We start from the raw sequence: 17,461 nt of genomic DNA, 5'->3' as shown, positions 1-17,461 counted from the left end.
GAAGAAGAGAAAGAAAAAGGGGTAGAAGGAATAGTCAAAGAAATAATATCAGAAAACTTCCAATACTTAAAAAAAGACATGAATATAAAAGTTCAATAAGCCTGACAAACCCCAAACAACATAAACTTGATGAGAATTATGCCCAGACACTTAGTAATCAAACTATCGTATTCTAAAGGCAAGGAAACAGTTCTGAAGGCTACAAGTACAAAACCATGAGTATGTACAAGATAGCCCCAATAAGATTGCATGTCAGTTTCTCATCAAAAATCATATTAGCAAAAAGCCAATGGGATGAAATATATTAAGTGCTTAAAGAAAATAATTTCCAACCAAAAATACTCTATCTGGAGAGAATAGCATTTGAAAATTGAGGGAGAGATTTACAAACAAAAGACAAGGGAGTGCCTTACCACTATATCTGCCTTACAAACAATGATTGAGGGAGTTCTTCAGACGGAAAGGAATGGACACTGGACAGTGGATCAAAGCACCATAAAGAAATAAAGATAGCAAGAAAAGGCAGCATAAGGGTAATTATAAATTCCAGTACTCTTGTATTGTATTTTTTGTGTGTTACTCCACTTGGGACTTCTTTCAGTTTCTAAACTGCAAATTCATAAAAATTAATAATAACTATGGTTCTAGAATACCATGTATAAAGATATAATTTATAACAAGTACCACAGACTGGAGTGTGAAGAGGGATATAGGAACAGTGTTTATATAGTCTACTTAAGTTGATATCAAATAAAACGTGATTATTAGAGATTTATAGTGTTAAATTTAAGGCCTCGTACTAACCACAAAGAAAATATCTGAAAAATATATGCAGAAGGAAATGAGAAGTTAGACAAAATGGAACACTATAAAAAAATCAAATAAATATGAAAATAAGCATTAATAGAAGAATAGAAGGACAAAAAGTTACAAGACTTAAAAATTTCAAGGTGCAGAATAGTAAAAGAGAGTCCTGCATTATCCATACATACTTTAAAAGTGAATGGATTAAACTCTCCAACCAAAAGGTAAAGAGGAACAGAATGGGAAAAAAGAGGAAAACATATGCCCCGAAATGGTTACTTCAATAAAAGAAGCAAAATCTCAAATCAGAAACTTAACCTGAAAACTGGAGGAACTAGAATGAGAAAAGCAAACTAAACCCCAAAGTGAGCGAAAAGAAAGAAAAAAGATTAGAGTGGAATAAAATCAATTAGCGAATTAAAAAACTGTAGAGAGAATTGAAAAAAGCAAAAGTTCAGTTCTTTGAAAAGATTGATAAAATTGCCAAACCTGTAGCTGAACTCACAAAGAAAAAAGATGACAGAAATAATGAAAATCAGAAATGAAAGGGTGGGCATAGCTAATGATCCCACAGAAATAAAAAGGATTAAAAGAAGATACTATGAACAACTGAACACTAAAGAATGAGATAACCTAGATAAAATGGAAAAATTCCTAGGAACATATGAACTATCTACACTCACTCAAGTACAATAATAAGCTCTCAACAGATGAATAACATAAGTAAAGAGATTGAATCAGTAATCAAAAACCTCCTAAGAAAGAAAAGACCAGGACCAGATGTTTAACTGTTAAATTTTAACACCAAACCTGCTCAAGCTCTTCCAAAAAATTAAAGAGGAGAGAAAATACCTTAACTTATTCTAAAAAGCCAGCATTATCCTAATACAAAAGCGAGATAAATTAAAGAAAATTACAGACCAATATCTTTAATGAATATAGATTAAAAAAAAAAACCTCAACAAAATACCTGCAAATTGAATCCACCATCACATTAAAAAAACTATATTGTGTGATCAAGTGGAATTTAAGCCCCATCCTTTCATCCCAGGTATGAAAGGGCAGTTCAATATATGAAAAGTAATTAATATACCACATTAATAGAATAAAGAGAAAAAAATGATCATCTCAATTGAGGCAGAAAATGCATTTGAAAACCACAGTACCCTTTTGGAAAAAAAAAAAACCAAAACAGTCCAAAAACTAGGAATAGAAGAAACTTATTCAAAATGATAAAGAATATATAGAATAACCCACAGCTGACATTACACTAAATGGTAAAAGATGTAACACTTTCCTTCTCAGATCAGGAACAAGACAAGAATGCTCACTGTCACACTGTTATTCAACATCGTATTAGAAATTCTAGCTAGAGCAGTTAGGCAAAAAATGAAATAAAAGGCATGCAGATTGGAAAGCAAGAAGTAAAACTTTCCCTATTTGCAAATGACATGATCCTAAATATAAAAAATCCTGAATAATCCACAACAATGCTGCTAGAACTAAAAACAAATTCAGTGAAGTGGCAGTTTAAAAATCAACATGCAAAAATCATGTACAGTTATTTCTATATCTTAGTAATGAACAGGCTGAAGAGGAAATCAAGAAAAGATCCATTTAGAATAGAAACTAAAAGAAATAAATACCTAGGAGTAAATTTAACCAAGATATAAAGGACTCGCATAGGGAAAATGACAAAACATTACTGATAGAAGTCAAAGGCGCAAATAGATGGAAGAGCATACTACGTTCATGGACTGAAAGACTAAACATTGTTAAGATGTCAATTCTATGCAAAGCAACTTATAGATTCCATGCAATCTGAATCAAAATTCCAACAGCCTTCTTTGCAAAAATGGAAAAGCCAATCAAGGTGATATGGAAGACTAAAGGGCCTAGAGTAGTTAAAACCATCTTGAAAAAAAAGAACAAAATAGGAAGACTCACACTTCCTAATTGCAAAAATTAAAACAAAGCTAATATGGTCAAAACAGCATGGTACTGTCAAAAGCACATACATATAGACCAATTCATAAAATTGAGACTTCAGAAATAAACCATCACAATGGTTTATGGTCAGCTGATTTTTGACAAAGGTGCCAAGTACCTACAATGTGGAAAGAATAGTCTCTTCAAAAAATTGATTTTGGGAAAATTGGATATACATTTGCAAAGGAATGAAGGTAGACCCTTTTCTGACACTATATAGAAAAATTAACCCAAAATGGATCAAAGAGTAAAATATAAATTACAAAACTCCTAGAAGAAAATGTACGGAAACATCTTTAGGTCCTTGTGTTAGGAAATGATTTCTTAGACTTTACACCAAAGGAATGAGCAACAAAGGAAAAAATAAATGTGAGAGTCCTCAAAATTAAAAATTTATGCATATCAAATGACATCATGAAAGCAAGAAGATAAACTATAGAATATTTGGAAATCATATATCTGATAAGCCTTTAATACCAGAAGATATAAAGAAATCCTGCAACTCAACAACAAATAGACAACAATTAAAAATGGGCAAAAACTTGAATAGACATTTCTCCAAAGAAAATATACCAGTGGCCAATAGGCACATGAAAAAATGTTCATCATCATAAGCCATTAAGGAAATGCAAAACAAAACCACAATGATATGCCACTTCATACCTACTAGAATGACTACTTTAAAAATGAATGAAAAATTTAACATTTAGTGATGTTCATAGTGGTATTATTCACAATAGCCAAGAGATGGAAAAACCCAAGTGTCCATCAACAGATGAATGGATAAACAAAATGTGGTATATATATTAATGGAATATTATTTATCATAAAATGCAATGAAGTCCTGATACGTGCTACAATATGGATGAACATTGAAGACATCATGTTGAGTGAGATAAACCTGACACAAAAGACAACTATAGTGTCAGCTCACTGACTTGAAATAATTAGAATAACCAAATTCACAGAGTCAGAAACTAGAATATAGGTTACTAAGGAGCTGGGGGCTGGGGGCAGGTAGGAAATGGGGAGTTAATGCTTAATTGGCACAGAGTTTCCATTTGGGGTGAAGGAAAAATTTCAGTAATAGCTGGTACGGTAGCACAATATTGCATAATTAACGTAACTGAATTGTATATTTGGAAGTGATCAAAATGGGCAATTTTCAGTTGTAGTTGTATTATCAGAATAAAATTTGCTTTAAAAAACCATAGAACTGGGCAGGCCACAGTGGCTCAGCAGGGAGACTTCTCACCTGTCATGCCGGAAACACGGGTTCTTTTCCTGATGCCTGCCCATGCAAAAAAAAAATGACAGAACTATATAGCACAAACAGTGATTCCTAATGTAAACTATAGACTACAGGTATATAATAATATTGTTTCATAAACTGTAACAAAAGTACCACACTAACACAAAGTGTTAATGATAGGGAAAACATCGTGTGAGGAAGGGTATAATGGAATTCTGTACTTTCTGCATGATTTTTCTGTAAACATACAACTTCCCTAATGAAAAAGAGTCAATGGATCATTCCTGGATTTTTTTTTACTCAAAAATATATATCAAACACACAGGATATGCCAGAAGCATTGTGTTAGTCTCATGTGAACAAGACAGATAAAGAACTCTGTCCTTATGAAACTTGCACTCTTCTGTTGGGAGAGAGACATACGCCATATATAATAAGTCAATTACATAAACATGTTTGAAAATTATATGTATCATAGAGTCAAGCAAGGAAGGTGTGATTGGATGTATTTTGTGGTGTAGGGCTTTGTTAGACATGGGTGCTGTTTGAAATCAAGTGTTCAGGGTAGACCTTATTGAGAAAGTAACATTTGAGCAAAACCTTAGAGGAGGTAAGAGAGTTAGTCATGAATATATCTGGGAGAATTAAGTTTCAAGCAGAGATAGAACCCATAAAAACGTACCAAGGTGTAAGCCTGCTTGGTGAATATCAGGTACTGCAAGAAGGCTAGTAAGTTAGCAGGAGACAAGAAAGCTGTGCTCAGAAAGGTAAAGCTTCACTCATGAAGGGCATTAAAAGGACTTTGGGTTTTACTCTGAGTGAAGCTGGGAGCCATTAAAGGGTTTGAGCACACGAATAACCTGACTTTCAAAAGTATTAATGTCTGTTGTGTTGAGAAAAGAATATTGTGGAGGAGGAGTGGGTAAGAGAGGGAGCAGCAAGGTGAGGCAGGTGACATGCCGAAGGCACATGCAGAGTGGTGGCTGTAAAGATGGTGAGAAATTGTTAAACTCTAGGTAATATTTTGCTGCAGTGCCAACAGGACTTCTTTCAGATTCCTTTTTCTTTCTTTCTTTTTCACAACATGTTTATTGAGATATGATTCATAAACCATAAAATTCACAACTCAGTAGAAGTTTTTCTGGTCATTCCTCGAAATTGTTAAAAAACCAAATGAGTCAAAAGAATTACTGAGAATGTTGAAAAATTAAAAGGAATCATATAAAAATGTTCTGGAATTAGTATGCAGTGGTTGATGCATACGGTTCTGTGTACACCATGGGAGGAGAGAAAATGGCCATTCTGTCATTGATTTTACATCCTGGCCTGGAGACGTCTCTGAAATGGAGAAGGGACCCTAGACCAGTGTGCTATAATAGAGAATCCCTTTACTACCTTATGTGCCACACAAAAGCAACAGAATATCATGCTGCATGACTTTCATTCTAATGCCACACAAAGTGAAAAGTAGCACTATTTCTAAAAGACTTTAAATTTTTACAAATGGCAGTGATCTATTCATTTTAATACATAATTTTACCTTAGTGCAACCACTGAGTTTGTTATTCTAGACCAGCTATTTAATTTTCCTCAGTTTCAGTTCCTCACTGATCCAATTCCATGCTGGATCCGAGATAATGTCTGGCATGAGTTTGCAAGAGCTCAGGGTGCATCCTGTTGTGCAGTGCTATGAAAAATTTTATCCAGTTGGTGCAAGCTTTGTTATAATGTTAGTAGCAATGAGGAAAAAAAAAGATGATGCAAGAAAACTCATATTTTTAGAATCCTCAGTATAATTAAGGGGACAAATGGTGGGTTCTTCCATAACAGGTTAGTATAAGAGTTCATTATGAAATCATTAATATTTGAAATGCCCGATTTTTAAAAATCACACATTCCAAGGCAAAGGATATGGCCTTGGTGAAAATGATATGAAAGGTTATCAGGCTGGATGATATGATCAATGAACTCTCCACCATCACCAAACAACTTCCCAAATGTCAAATGACATCTCATGCAAGCTAATCTCTAGAGGGAAATTGTATTGACTGGTTAGGCCATAGGGTTAAGTTTCCTTGAAGCTATAGTCTTCTCTACAGATTACCAAAGTGGCTATGTGGCTTCTGTATCCTTCTATTGTCCCATTGATTAGGGAATCTAAATACTTCAAGATACACTAGCAAAATCAAGTTTCTAAAGCAAGAAGAATTGATCCATGATCATAGTAGCCACAGCAGTATCTCACCATCTATGCAACACACTGTGGTAGATCAACCATCCCTCATCCCATCCCTGAGGACAGATGAAGATCACATATCTCTAAGTTCCATGCTTCCTTCTTTCTTCCAAGTTTACCCAAAAACTTTGAAAAAAGCTAACATATCTCTAAGTAAGGAAACAAAAATAGAGTTGAATTAGCTTACAGAATGTACACATTTGAAAGAAAGAGGATGTGGAATAACTTCTGATTTGTCTTTATGCAGTTATAACAAACAGGAAAACAAGCCACTGGGAAATAATTTCCCTTATCCTTAGCCTCCTTTAGTTTATGTGGCTTTGGAGAGGCCCATAAAATCACAATTTCTGTTTCTAAAATGTTCCATCTGTTCCTGCCACATATTCCCCCATTTGGAGACTAAATCCTTTTGCTTCCCAATTATCTTCAGCATCCAACTGAGCTGATGGCAAAGGGAGTGGTATAGAAGAGAAGATGTGGAACTAAGAAATGGTGATTGAAATTTCATGAAACTGTATCTACAGTAATAAACCCAGAGAATGGGAGATAGACAATCCAGACAATGTCACTGGAGCTTTATAATTATCCCAAACTTCATTTGCATAGTTTGTCTTCCAAATGAATTTGTTCCTGTGTAGAATGTGTCTAATCTAAATATGGGCATCTACATATATTGACCATGATAAGCAAGGGGAAGGAAGAGGCCACATTCATTGAAAACCCACTATGCTTCAGGAATTATATATATATAATTATATCTCATCTTTCACATGGACATTTTCATTTTATGGTTGAGGGAGATAGCCTTAACTTTTCCAAGTCAAATAACCAAAGTTGCATGGTTAGCTAAATAGAAGAGTTGAGAATTAAATAAAAAACTGATTATTTTAGTACCTAAGCTATTTCCATTCACCACCCTGTCCTTACTAGTAAGTGACAGTTTCCTGCAGTAGTGAAAAGCTCAGGGCTCCATAATCTTGAGGTAGAATCCCAGTCCTTCCACTTTCTAACTGCAATTGGGTCTAGTTACTTCACTGAATTTGTTTTATCTTTTGAAAATGTGATGTAGTAATGATGCCTAAGCGTATATTCTTATTGTGATGATTATATATCAATTTATTTAGAATATTAGCATAGTAGTAGGTACTTAATAAAAAAAGCCATTTATTTAAAAATATTAAAGACAGAAGTAAAACTAGACTATTGTGAGAAATCCCAAAACACTGAAACACAATGTTAAATGCTACAGTCAATACAAAATGACTGAGATCAGATTCTTACCGAAGACACCTTAGAGGGAAATACTTCTATGGGCCAGACGTGGGAATGCCAGGCTGCTTTCTCAACATCTTCAATTGTGGATGGTGCAGCCCCAACTTGGAAATTATGGAAAGCATCCCCTAGAGCAAGGAATAAAGGACAGAAGCCAAACCACAAAATCAACCACATTGTCCCAGACCCCATTCTTTAGTGCTGTTTTGTCCTTGAGACCCTGAGTTATCTTTTTATTTGAAATGTGTGTTTCTTTGAAACTTGAAGTATTGTATATACTTGCCTATTTTACTTCAATCCACTTTGCTGAAATCAATATACTTTAAATATGCAAATTATGTAAGATAATTGACATTCCTACCTTTAGTCTTAAGCTGTAGTAGCTACAACTTTTCTAGCATATTGAGCCACCTAAACATTAAATTTCTTATTTTTTTTGCTAATACTTGCTTAAATGTCCTTTCCCACCATAAAGCTCCTCAAGGACAGATATTGTGTCTTCTTGAAGGTAGGGCATTGTGCATGGAAGGTGCTCAGAATTGTTCATCACATAAATACCCTGAATTACTGCAGGAATCACATACTACATGCCTGCAAACAGATAAAAAAAGAAGACACTATAAAAAATCTGAGAATCAAACTTCTAAATACAAATGTTGTACATCAGATTAATGCAGGACACACTTTAAGGGACAATGTTTACATGCACCATAAAGGGGACTATCAGAGTATTTCCTCAAACCTAAAAGAAAAAGAAACCATCTTGCCCATGTCCTAAACTAGTCAATCACATAAATATATACATATATTCACATATGTATCCATACATATATATAATGGTAATCTGATAAACAATGGTTATCATCAGTGGGCCATAGAATAATGAGGCAGCAAAGAGTAGTAAGGAAAGTTTCAGAAGATGAGGGACTCCTGGACAAAGATTGGTCTGTGCCTAAAAGGTATACACTGGAAAACTTAATGGGTTTGAGTAAACCAACTATCCCTCTTTGACGTGATTTCACATGTACTAAGAAAACCTCAGGTCTAGGTTTTAATTTATGGAGAGAATACTGGGTTCCTTATTTGCCTCCCAAGTGCATCTTGTTTTAATAAATCTCCTGTGGGATTGTTTAGTGCCAATCAGAATCTCTAGGTCCAATCAACTTGGATGCTTTAACAGATTTAACTTCTTGGCACTGTAGACTGAGAGGACCTACGAAGACTGACCTAAGGCCATGAAAAGGTAACAAAGTAATGTCATTTTGCGAAACTTCTTTGTGAGTGGAGAGTTAGCCAACTTTTCCATGTTAATAGTCCTATCTTGCTTGCATATAGAAATAGGGAAAGTACAGAGAATGAGACAAGATTACCACATTTCTAGTGTGCATTAAATTATTGTATATTATAACTATAGGTGGTGCTGTCTAACAAAAGCATGGACTTTGAGTTCAGTTTTCATTCCCAATGCTCATTAGCTATGTCACTTAAGACAGGCTCTAAAACTCCAAGTCACGATTTACTGAGGTGCAAATTAGAGATACTGACACCTGTTTGTCACTACAGGGAAGCTAGAGTAAGAGGCAAGAAAGGTTTTAAATTCAAAATCATAATGGATTGTTTTAGTTTGCTAAAGCTGCCAGAATGCAACATACCAGAGATGGATTGGCTTTTGATAAGGGGATTTATTTAGTTACAAATTTATAGTTCTTCAGAGTAAAGGCAGCTAGCTTGCATCTGAAATTCTCTGTTACATGGGAAGACATATGGTTGACATCTGCTGGGCTTCCCTCCCAGTCTCTGGTTCAAATGGCTTTCCCTGGGTTGGTTCCTTTCTGCCTCTCCAAACATCTGGGTCTGAGTTCCCTGTGCTGAGATGAGGTATGCTAAGGTACTGAACTCTCTTCTAATCTCTCTTTTTTAAGCCTCCAGCTAATTAAATTAACATCACTCATTGCAGAAGGCACTTGTCATGCTCAGGTTCAAGTGTCCATTTGGCTGGGTGGTGGTGACAATTTGGCTGGGTGGTCTGGTCAGGCAAGTGCTGGCCTGTTTGTTGCTATGAGGACATTTCATGGACTTAAATCATTACTACATTGGTGGCATCCACCGCTGATTGCAATCGGCTAAGGGGAGTGTCTTCTGCAATGAGTGATGCTTACTCTAATCACTGGAAGGTTTTTAAGGAGGACTCAGAAGAGACAATCACTCTTTCTGCTTCAGCCAGCCACCTTCTCCTGAGAGTCCATTGAGGACCTTCATTGGAGCTGCCATCTTGTCACCTGCCCTACAGACCTTGGGCTCTACATTCCCACAGTTATGTTAGACATTTTTATATATTTTATATTTACAGATATCTCCTGCTGCTTTTGTTTTTCTAGAGAACCCTAGCTAATACAGCTTGGTACCAAGAGTGGGGTGGAGCACATTCCTTGGGGATTGGGGAGAGCCTGGCTGCCACCACATGGAGGGGCTGAGTGTGTACCCAAAGACGGCAGAGACCTTGGGTGTGACTCTCTGGAGAGTTTGGAGAGGGTGGAGCTGATGAAAAGGAGGACTCCCCAATGTCCCCTAAGTTTGCATTCAAAGAGAGCTGAGATACTATGTAGGCCCTTAGAAAAGGAGGGACTGCCACTTTCTAAAGCTCCAAAGGTAAACAACTCTCAAACTTTGAAATCTAATGAAGGTTACCCTGCAGGTTTTTGAAACTGCTTGGTAACCCCTGTGTTCCTAACAAGTTCTCCCTATTGAAATAAGGATATTTATCCTATGACTTTTCCTCCTTTGTATGTTGGCAGCAAACAACTTGTTCTGAGTTTTTAGAGGTCCAGAGCCAGAGGAGAATTTTGCCTTAGAACAGATCATGCCTGTAACAGACTTTGATGAAAGTTTGTACTGATTTTAACCTTGTGTTGTATTTGTATTGTTACTGGAATGGTTTAAGGAATTTTGATATTGTGATGGAATGAATGTATTTTGTATATGGGAAAAACATGTCTTTTTTTAGGGTTGAGAGGATGGAATGTGCCAGTTTGAAAGGATTATGTTCCCTAGAAAAATCATATTTTAATCTTGAAATCTTGTAGGAGCAACTTTTTCTTTTAATCCCTATTCAGTACTATAGGTAGAAACTTGATTTAGGTTATCTCCACAGAGATGTGACTCACCCAATTTGTGGGTATTAGCCTTTCATTAGAGGAAGATGTGACTCTACCTATTTCAGGTGGGTCTTGATTAGTTTACTGGAATCTTTTAAAAGAGAAAGCATTTTGGAGACAGTTTCAGAGTGACGAGATAGGCACAGGAACTACCAGAGCCCATGAAGCTAAACGCCTTTGGAGATGAAGAAGGAAAATCCTCCTGAGGGAGCTCCATGAAACAGAAAGCATGGAGAGAAAGCTAGTAGACACCACCATGTTCACCATATGCCTTTTCAGCTGACAACCTATCACATGGATTAATGTAAAAAGGAACTGATTGATGTACTTTTCCCAAAGTACTAATTTCCCAAAGTACTAAATGGCAAAACTTGGTATTTAAACATAAACAGTTTCCAGTGGCTCTAATAGTGATTTTCATCTCTGGTGCTGAATATTACTGTTCCTACCATGTTTTTTTTTTTTTTTTTTCCCATTTTCAATCAAAAAGTCAATACCTGTCTTTAAGCAATATGCCTGGAAATTTGTTATGGATACTAGGAAAAGAGCAACAAACTGAATCCCAGGCCTCATAAAGCAAAGTAGAGAAATTTAGCTTTACCAATTAGTTGTCTTTCCAGATTTAAACTTCATTTTCAGGGACTTGTTCAATGCAAGCTGACATTGTGCTTTCACTCCACTTTCAATGTCTTACCAACTCAGGTTATTGACACCCAGAATCCAGACTTAGGTAAATTTGTTGAAAAGATAAGTGCTCATAGTTGATTTTTCTTAGAATAATTCTTAGAAGAAATCTAAGTGTATACATGAGTGATAAAATCTTAACATCACAGATGGCTGAGTAAGGTATATAAATTGTTTCCTAAAATTCATATGAATTTGTGAAGAAAGTGTCTGGTATCTAATAGATGCTCAGTAATCAATAGGAAAATGTATAAAAACAAAGACTAACAACAGAAATGAACACCAGTTACAAGTTTTTATTATGGCCTAAGCACTTCTTGTATGAACTTTACTTGTATTATCTTTTCAATAATGTATTGTAAAATATTATAAATACTTTACACATTGTAAATCTAATATGAAATATCGTAAAATGCAATAACTTTATTTTACAGGTCAGTGAATTGAAGCACAGAGAAGTAAGTAATTTCTCCATGTCAGGTGATTAACAATTGAGAAGTGGAGGTAAAAGAGGTAGGGTGATAAGGTCCCGAGCTTTTATGATACTATATTGTAGTTGCTGTTATTATTATGTTGTTATTGTTTATTATCATTATTATTATTGGTTAGGTTTTCTTACTCTACAAACAAATATTCCAAAGGATAATATTAAACTTGATTGACCTACTTTGTCTATGCTTGGGAAGCTAATATTCTTCAGCAGTTTCAGAAATTGAATTCATAATTCATAGTGGTCTCATACTGAACAACCTTATGAAATGGATTTTTAAATCCAGAATGATAATGGATTAATGTACAAAATAACTTATTAATGCAAATAGTGCTAAATAGCACTTTTAAATATGAAAAGCAGAGGAGTATATACATGCAAATTTGGCCAGAAGTAATCCGAGAAAAGAATAAAGAAAATTCACAATGCATAAAACAAGCTTATACACATAAATAAAATAATATAGAAAATAAATTAAACTAAAAATAATAAATTTAAAGGTATATGGGAATTTTGCACATATTAATATGCAAATATAAAACAATGGTGATATTACAAACAAATGTGAAAAGAATAAATAATTCACTAAGTGGTTCTGAAATGAATGGCTAGCCATTTCTATAAAAAATAGAAAGGATTAAAAAATGATTTATGTGTTCCTACATCAATCCACACAAAAATAAATTCCAAATGGATCAAATGCTCGAATATAAAATATGAAACCATACTATCCATAAAATACATATGAATATAATAATTTTTGTGATAGAGGCCATCTTTCTAAAAAAATTAACAGTAAAAACCATATAGAAAAAGAATGATAGAGGCCACTTAAATTTATACAAGATTATGAGTGACAATCCCACCATTGGATTGAAAAATTGAGAAAGTAATATTATCATATATAAAGGATATAAGACCAAAATTTAAATTTAAATAGCTCTTTTAAATAAAAATTACAAATTTACCAAAACTAAAATAGGAAAGGACAACAACAAATAAAATATAGGAAGAAAATAGTTATTACATACACAAAAAGCTGTTTCATCTATCTAGAAATCAAATAAATGGAAAAAGTTATTTCACTATATCCCTATCATAATTGTTGCAATATATAATTATTTAGGCATTAAAAATAAATTTCGGAATCCATAACCAGCCATGAATAAGTAGATTGTCACAGACAAAAGCTTTGGCCAAGAACAACTAGAAAATATAAAGAAAACACAAACGCTTTCTAATTGAAGACACTGGAAGATCTGGAGGAAAAAGGAAATGAAACTGTGCAATACTTATCTGATATTTTGTGAGCTGCTTTTTCCATCAGGATTTTGAGGTTTCCTCGTACAAGACAAATTGCAGAGAAACATACCAGAAGGACAACAGGCATATTGCATTAAGGGCCCACTCTACTCCAATATGACCTCATTTTAACTTGACTAAATTTCATCTGCAATAATCCGATTTCCAAAAAAGTCCACACTCACAGGTATTGAAGGTTGGATTTGAGCCTATATTTTCAGAGGACACAATTCACACTCACAGGTGCTGAAGGTTAGAATTTGAACATATAATTTTGGAGAACACAACTAGGACATCTTTCTAATTATATGTTGTCGTAGGTCTCGCTCAACTGTTGATTGGATTCTGAACTTTTAATGGAGATTAGCAGTTACTGGTTATGATCTGGATTTGGACAGTTCAACATCTAGCTCTGCAACCTGGTCATGTGAGCCTCAGCATGTTGCATATCTTCTCTAAGCCTTTACTTGTCAGTAAATTACCAGTACTGAACCATTTGGCTGTGTTGATGATTAAATGATATTATGCACATAAGAAATTGAGCATCCTGCCAGGCACATGTAATTTCTTAATGTCAGTTATTATTACTATAGTTGAATTAATAAGGTAAGGGGATGCGAGTGAAGGGAAATGCTTGCTGATGACATACTTCAGAGTACAATTTATTATAAAATAATTTATTGTAAAATGTCCATAGGGCAAGAAATATTAAAATAATTATCCCAAACTCTTTAGAAAACCTGCCTCTGATAACAAATATCCCATATTCTATGATATAATTTAAGAATCACTCTCATTTATTGCTTTCCATGCAGTACAATGACAACAAAACATGTGTCACACTGAAGTTCAGCTTCTTTCCAACAGTGTACTTTACCAGTGGCACACCCACAAAGCATATGGCCAAGGGAACATTCCCTTCTGCATTTTGCACTTAAATCTTCCCTCCAGAGAGATCCTCTCATTGCTTGGGCTTATGTGTTTAAGGAGATATACTGCAGTTTTTTAATTGCCCGTAATCCAGTAGGGAAGGAAGAAACTAAAAGACATCACCATGTGCCTTGACATGTGACAGAAGAGCTGATTGCCAGCAGCTCATCTTTAGGAAGAAAGCATTATCTTGATGATACCTTGATATGGACATTTTCCTAGCCTCAAAACTGTGAGTGAGGGTGCATGGGTGGTTCAGTGGCAGAATGCTCGCCTTTCATGCAGGAGACCCGGATTCAATTCCTGGACCATACACCCCTCCAAAAAAAATTGTGCATAAATAAATTCCCATTGTTTAACCCAACCTATTTCAAAGTATTCACTTTGGGCAGCCTGGAAAACTAAAACAGTTTATATCCTGAAACTTCTTTTCAATCACATGTGGAAAATTCAGATTGACCATGACATAAAACTTGAAAGTTCAGAATAACAGAAAAGATATTTTCTGACACAATGCCATAAAAATAGATATTAACATATATATAAGATAGGTTAAAGCTACCTATTTAGAAAAATGCACAATTATAAATGTTATGCCTCTATTATATAAGGGAAATCATAACATTCTTATGATGTGATGATAACTCCTATATTTATATCTCCAAACTGGACCTCACATCTGAACTCAAGATTCATATAACCAATGGCTGGCCCAAATTCCACTTTACCACCTAATTAACATCTTAAATCTAACATGTGAAAAACAACTATCTTGACTTGCTCTATCTATAGTCTTCCCTATCTCAGTTAATGGAAATCCAATGTTTTCCATTTCTGAAGCCAAACATCTTAGACTCGTCTTTGATTTTTCTGTCATGTACCCCCATGTGCAACCCATCTGCAAATCCTGTAGGCTCATCTTCAAGGTAGAACCAGATCCAGCCATGTTTATTTCCCCCTCTCTCCACATGCACAACACACACACACACACACACACACACACACACACACACACGCATGCAACCACACCACAATCAACTCTACCTGGAATATTATAATAGCACTGGAAAAGGCCTCCAACTTTCATCCTTCCTCTCTACAGCCTACCCTCAACACAGTGGCCAAGTGGTTCTTTTTAACACTCCTCTGCTCAATGCAATTCAGTGCCCCCAACCTCTCCATCTCATTCAGAGTGAAAGTCACAGGCCTTACAACGTCCTACATGGCTTCACAATTACAAAAGTGGCCCATCATTACTTCTCTGACTCCAATGCCTCTGAAACCCCTCCTCACCCACTTGGCTGTAGCTTCTATAGCTCTGTGGTGTTCTTAAAAAATAGTGGATACCCTTCTGCTGAAGAGCAACTAGACTTCCTCTTCCTTTACTTTTTTCCTGACACACCCTTCCCCAAGAAGTCCACATATCTCACTTGCTCTCCTCCTGCATGTCTTAGCTCAAATAACGTCTTTCTATGAACCTTCTCTGTAACCTTGTAATTTGAAATTGATAACCCATAAAAATTTAGGCATCTCACCTCACCATTAATTTCACTGTAATTAATGGGATTTTGATAACTTCATCAAAACTATCAGTTTCCCTCCATGCTTTTGCAGGAAAAAATATATATACTCTCTTTGTATCACTGCTAACTAATACCTTTATGAAAATTGTATTAGTTTTTTATCATAGCTGAAACTGTCTTAAGAAGAAATTTATGAAGTTGCCCTATATTAAATTCTATTCTTGGGATAATTACAAGCATTTCTTTTGTTTTGTCAGAATATATTACTTCTAAATAAAATTTTAATTGGATTATTTTATAAATAGATTTTATTTCTATGTGTATATCTCTAGTAATTTGGATAAAATGAACCACAGGCAAAATACATAGTTGTCCAGCTCTAAATCCATTAGGTAATCAAACCATGAAGTACACAACTCCAGGAGACTTCATCACATAGAATAAAATGCCAATGGAAACCTCTATAATAGAAAACATCTGTTAAGGATATTTCCTGGAGGTGTGCAGCAGCATGTCTCTTTAGTTATGTATAATTGAAAGTGGCTGCAGGAGCTTTAATTATTGGTCCCAATTATTCTCCTCTCTATAATAGAATTATTTACCTATAACCATGTAATAATACCTTCATTGTGGATAGAATGTGCTTCCTAACCCTTTGGGTTTGGGCTTGGCCATATGATTGTGATTCCATTTTCTTGGAATTTCACAGTGGATGTGATATTGCAGAGACCTGAGATGTGTTTGTCTGGTTACCTGCTCTCTCCTAATTCTTGCCACAAGAAGTACATGTCATGTGTAGCCTCTGATCCATGAAAGATGACAGACATAGGGCTGGCTTAGAATACCTAAACCACAGCTTGGAACCAAACCCATCTGAGCCTAACCTAGTTCAATCAAATCCTAGAAGACCCACAAATGCCAAAGTGAGAAATAAATATTTTTGTATGCCAAGGAGTTTTGTGGTAGTTTGCTACGCAGTGCAAATATGACAATGGCTGACTATTCTAATTGTCCCAACTGAAATAGCTAAATAATATCATAAAATGTGCTTAAGATCTGTTTTATGTGAAGGTTATATTGCAATAAGTTCCACGAAAGTTTACTCTGAACCATTCCTGCCCTCATAGACAAGAGCATCCCTTATATAGATTCTTTGTTCTTTGTCTAATTGAGTGAACATTCATTTGGCATCCCCTGGGTTCCGGGACTCATGCTGGTTTGGGGGACACAGACATGAATGGGACACTATCACTGGCCTCAAGAAGCTTATATATAATTGAAAGAGAAAGACCAGTAACCCAGCAATGGAAAAATCATGTGATAAACTACTATGTAAAAGTCCCTGAGTAAATACACTGAGCTCATTTAATATGCAATAATCCAGCACTAGGACTATAATCTATGATTCTGGCTCCAAGCGTTTGCTTAGATGGCCACCCCACGTATATGACAGCTGAAGTCATGACAATGGCCTCTTGTCAGCACCATACTCTGTGGAACTGCCATGAAACTCAACTCTCTGGAAACTTCATTTATTCAGAACATGGTTGAAATACTAGGAAGCAATTTCTTAAAATTTCTGAATGAATGAAGTACATGTCATAAGTTCCATGTGCTGAAAATATTCATGTTTTCCCTGAAAATCTTCAAACGAGAAACTAATCATTTCATTAGGTATAAATTTCATTGATATCTTAGAATGGTTGACAAACATGAATTCAGGCAGAATGGTGGATGTAAGCACCATCAATACATAAAATAAATACTTAAAACTAAAACTAAGATTAGGAGGACTCTATGGACCCAATGATGTGTGATTGAAGG

General features: G+C 35.2%; 1 long non-coding RNA gene across 2 annotated transcripts in view; it reads left to right on the top strand.

Moving 5' to 3' along the window:
- LOC143676613 (uncharacterized) overlaps positions 1-11,908 on the top strand; it is an 87,535-nt gene extending 75,627 nt beyond the window's left edge. For both annotated transcript variants that reach the window (XR_013172221.1, XR_013172220.1), the window contains one exon: positions 11,827-11,908. This is a non-coding gene — a long non-coding RNA (uncharacterized LOC143676613). The remainder of the gene's footprint in view (positions 1-11,826) is intronic.
- The last annotated feature ends 5,553 nt before the right edge of the window (positions 11,909-17,461 follow it).

This window comes from Tamandua tetradactyla, chromosome 3, assembly GCF_023851605.1.
Source record: "Tamandua tetradactyla isolate mTamTet1 chromosome 3, mTamTet1.pri, whole genome shotgun sequence".
Classification (NCBI taxonomy): Eukaryota; Metazoa; Chordata; class Mammalia; order Pilosa; family Myrmecophagidae; genus Tamandua; species Tamandua tetradactyla.
This window is presented reverse-complemented; position numbering and strand designations above follow the sequence as displayed.